Raw genomic sequence first — 5,269 nt, 5'->3', positions numbered from 1 at the left:
TNTCTTTTTATATTTTTTATTTTTTTTTCTATTATAGTTTTTAATTACTTTTTTACCTCCATATTTCTAGCTAATTTAGAAGAAAATCTATGGTATATATATAAATATATATATATATAAAGAGAGAGAGAGAGATTAGATTTGTCTAAGATATATTTAGATTATGTATAAGATTCATTAAACTACTTCCTTTAATTATGTTTCCATTTATAATTTCTAATAATTACTGTTGTCCTACAATTGCCAAGTGGCTTCATTTTAGCTTGTCACCACCTGGCTTAACCATAATGCATACTACTCTCTTTTTAATATAATATATATATAATATTTAAGTTTTTTCTTATCTTATAAATAACTTTATACTTTATGTAAAATCTTATTTTACTGCTTGAATTTTTTTTAATTTTTGAAGTCAATAAATCTTTAATNTTCTTTATGATGAAAGTTTTGATTAATTTCTCTCTATTTATACCTTATTTTTGCTATTCTATTATTCATTACATAATATTATTACATTGTTATGTGGCTTTCATTAGCTTGTTTAACTTGATAGCTATTTCTACCACACTCATTTTATTATTAATCATAAAAGTTAATTTCTTATTTGTTTGAACACATTATATCTAATGATATCTAAGTACAAAATATTTCAATTTAAATTATTTTCCATGTACTATTTCTAAGTGACATTTTCTGATTATGTCACTTGGCTTAATATCATGCCTCACTACATTCCTTTTAATATATACATATATATATATATATATATATATATATATATAATATTTAAGTTTTTTCTTATCTTATAAATAACTCCATACTTTATGTAAAATCTTATTTTACTGCTTGAATTTTTTTTAATTTTTGAAGTCAATAAATCTTTAATATCTTAAATAAGTTTTTATTTATATTTTAACTTACTTCAAAGTATAAATAATCATAGGTTATGTCAATTTACGTCTTTCTATATTTTTTATTTTTTTCTATTTTAGTTTTTTAATTATATTTTTACCTCCATATTTCTAGCTAATTTAGAAGAAAATCTATGAGTGGATCAATATATATATATATATATAAAGAGAGAGAGAGAGAGATTAGATTAAAGCTACCTAAAAAATAAATTCTTTCAAATTGTGAATGAGCACTGGGCGCATATTTAGCGAGTTTAGCTAACATACGCATCGGCCATGGCTAGACAACGGAAGAAGCTTCCGTCTCCGTCGGGAGTGAAGGAAAATGAAGTAAGCACCGTAACACCAGCTCAGGTACATATAGGACGGTGGCTAACCGGAATGGGTAGCGCACCCACCGTGTTTCATAACCCAGCTCAAGGTGGGAAGGTAGATGGAATGATAGTAACTCCAGACACTGGGATTCAACAGGAATTGATGCCTATGACGTTTGGTAGCTTCCTACCGCTAAAATTTCAACCAATTATGGAGGAAATTGAGAGTGACGAGGGGAAATCTGTTGTGAAACCCGCTGTAAAGGAGAACATGGAAGCAGTTCATCGTAAACTGAATTTCTCTGCAACGGGAAATGAGGAACAACCTATTAAAGAAATTGAAAACCAGAGGGGAATTGGGAGCAAAGATGAGGTACCTACTAGGTACCACAATAGGAGTTCACAAAGGGGAAATTTACTGAATTATGTGTCCCCCCGGTTGTTCGTGATGGTGCTGTTGTAGTTGAAATTAATGATGAAGAAACAAAGGAACAGGAAATTTAGTGGAGCACAACCTTAATTGGCTACGTATTGGGGGATAGTCCATATGAAAAATCGATGGAAAATTACATCGCAAATGTTTGGAATTTTGTTGAGCAACCTCAGATCTTCTATCATGATGAAGGATACTTTATCTTCAGATTTCAAAACATTGCAGATAGGGACTTAGCTCTCCATAATGGACCTTATACATATCACAATAAACTCCTGATTTTGCAGCATTGGAATGTGGATTTCAAATTCGATCCAGGATGCATGAGTATAATTCCGCTATGGATCAAATTTCCAGGTCTACCATTAAGTTTCTGGTCCACGGAGATATTGAGTAAATTAGCCAGTGTAGTTGGTAAACCTCTTTACACTGACAGATTTACGACTGATTTGGAGAAGATATCCTTTGCACGAGTGCTTGTTGAAGCTGATATCTCCCATCCTCTGCCGGACAGTGTGGATATTCGAACTTCTAAAGGGATAATCAATCAACAAATTGACTATGACTGGAAGCCAAAGTTTTGCTGTGACTGTGTCAGGTTTGGGCATAATTCATAAGACTGTTGGCTAAAGGAAAAGCAGAAAAAGGGGGAAGAATTCAGGGAACAACCAAAGAAGAGGCAGAATAAGAATAAGGAGAAGCTCAAATGGGTACCAATGGTGAATAGGGGAATGGGAACTGAGAATACAAGGATGCAACACAGGGAAAGAAATTCCACCCATCCCCTCGTCAAATGGGATGGGAACAGGAGCACTCAAACCAGCATCAGCTATTGAAGGTACCCAAGAAGTGATCAAGAATGATGCAAGGGCAAAGAACAAGGAGCAAAGTACTAGTAAAATGAGCAAGGGCAAAGCTGTACATCAAGGTATGGCCATTACCTCTGCCAATAGATTTGATGTGCTGCAGATGACAAAATCATTGCAAGGGGACGCTGGCCCATCCAGCTTCTCCCAAACATGAATCTATGCACTTGGAACATAAGGGGGCTAAATAAGCCCCACAAATAGAAGGAGCTCAGGCTCTTTCTGAGGAAGAATAAGGTGGATATAATGGGATGTTTGGAGACAAGAGTTAAGGAGAATAAATCTACTAGAATTATCACTCAAGTAGCTAGAAATTGGAATGTGTGATGTAACTATAACGCACATCCAAATGGTAGAATTTGGTTACTATGGAAGGGAACAATAAATGTCCAGATTATACATATTGAGGATCAGTTTATTCACTATGAAGTACATGAGCCAGGATCTAACTTTAAAGCAACAATAACCATGATATATGCAAGTAATGACAATATTCGGAGAAGTCAACTATGGAGGAAACTTGTTCAGATAGGGAGTACAATTCAAGATTGCTGGTTGTTATGTGGGGATTTTAATAATGTACTGTACGCGGATGACAGAATAGGTACTCTTGTTACACAAGGTGAGACACAAGGGCTACAGGACATGCTGAATATTTTGCAACTTACCCAATTAAAAAGCTTGGGGTGGTACTATACCTGGTGTAACAAGCAACAACCTGCTAATAGAGTCTACAGTAGGATTGACTGGGCCTTTGGCAACTTTAATTGGCTGCAACAATATGGCCATATTGAAGCAGAGTTTTTGAATCCAGAGGTATCTGACCATTCTCCTATCTTAATCCAATGCAGTCAAGGGCATCAACAGAGGAGTCTACATCCAAAGCCATTCAAATTATATAGCTCAGTTATGGAGCATGCTGAGTTTAAAGGGATTGTTGACAAAATATGGGAGCAGAATATACAGGCTGACCCAATGCAAAAGGTCTGACTAAAGTTAAAGAGGCTGAAGAGAGACCTTAAGGATTTGAATGCTTATATGACCTCCTACAAGCAACAACTAAACCATGCTAGGCACAAGCTTGAAATTATACAAACACAACTCATGGTCCATCATCTAGATCAAGAGTTGATTGAACAAGAAAGGAGGGCCTCAGCAGAGGTTGAAAAGTGGAGCAATATAGAGGAGCAGGTTCTCAAGCAGAAGTCTAGAGCAAATTGGATCACATGTGGTGATTCAAACTCAAAGTACTTTCATGTTCAATGGAAGGTGAGGACAAGCAAGAATGCAATTATGTCAATCTACAAGGATGATGGAACAAAGATAACTGATCCTATACAAGTAGAGAATGAGTTCATATCCTTTTTTACTAAACTCGTGGGAGAAAGAGGTAGTACTCATAGATGTCCCAACACTGAAGTTATCAAACAAGGCCCATGTCTCACTCAGAATCAGAAGGAGGAACTCATCCAAGAGATTACACTGATAGAGATCCAAAATGCAATAAAAGATATGCCTCATGAAAAGGCCCCTGGAGTAGATAGATTTCCAATTGAGTTCTTCACCAAACACTGGCAGGCAGTGGGAGCTGATGTATGTGATGCTGTCAAAGAGTTTTTTGTAACTGGGAAGATGCATAAAGGAATCAGTAGTACTGCTGTGACATTAATACCTAAGGTGCATAATCCTAGTCATGTCAAGGATTATAGACCAATTGCATGTTGTACAACCTTATACAAGATCATCACAAAGGTTATCACAGCAAGAATAAAGAGAGTAATTGGTGGACTAGTGGGGGAATCACAATCAGCTTTTATTGAAGGCAGGTGTATCACAGATAATATTCTCTTCACACATGAACTGTTCAAAGGTTACAACAGGAAAGGCATCTCACCAAGGTGTGTTCTAAAAGTTGATTTGAGGAAAGCATATGACACTCTAGAATGGACATTCTTGGAAAGGGTTCTGTTGGACATGGGATTTCCTTACAAGTTCACATGCTGGATTATGGAATGCATATCTTCAGTGACCTATTCACTGAATATTAATGGAGGACTGACTAGGCCATTTAAAGGAAGAAGAGGGATAAGACAAGGGGACCCAATGTCACCCTATCTTTTTGTATTGGCCATGGAATATTTACAAAGGGAGTTTTCACAACTAGCGAAGAACAAAAAGTTCAAATTCCATCCCAGATGCCAAAAACTTGGAGTGGTGCATGTTTGTTTTGCTGATGACCTACTCATGTTTTGCAGGGCTGACCTACAATCCATTAGATTGCTAAGGCAAACTTTCCAAAAGTTCTCTGAAGCCTCAGGTCTTCAAGCAAATGCAGAGAAAAGTGCAGCCTATTTAGCAAGTGTTTCAGCAGATCAGAAACAGGATATACTACTAGAGTTGGGGTTTCCTGAAGGAAAACTACCATTTAAATATCTGGGAGTACCTTTGGCATCAAAGAAACTTTCAATTACACAATGCTGGCCTCTAGTAGAAACAATCACACAGAGGATCAATTGCTGGACAGCAAGACTCTTGTCTTATGCAGGGCGAGTACAACTGATCAAGTCAGTACTATTTGGTATACAATCATACTGGGCACAGACCTTTCTACTACCAAATAAGGTGATGAAGATGGTGGAGGCTATCTGCAGGTCCTTCCTATGGACAGGCTCTTCAACGGTGTCAAAAAGGGCCTTGGTCTCCTGGGACAAAATATGCTTACCACAAGGAGTCGGTGGGCTGAAT

The sequence above is a fragment of the Nicotiana attenuata genome, unplaced genomic scaffold, assembly GCF_001879085.1.
Source record: "Nicotiana attenuata strain UT unplaced genomic scaffold, NIATTr2, whole genome shotgun sequence".
Classification (NCBI taxonomy): Eukaryota; Viridiplantae; Streptophyta; class Magnoliopsida; order Solanales; family Solanaceae; genus Nicotiana; species Nicotiana attenuata.
The sequence above is the reverse complement of the archived record's forward strand: the minus strand, read 5'-3'. Positions refer to the sequence as shown.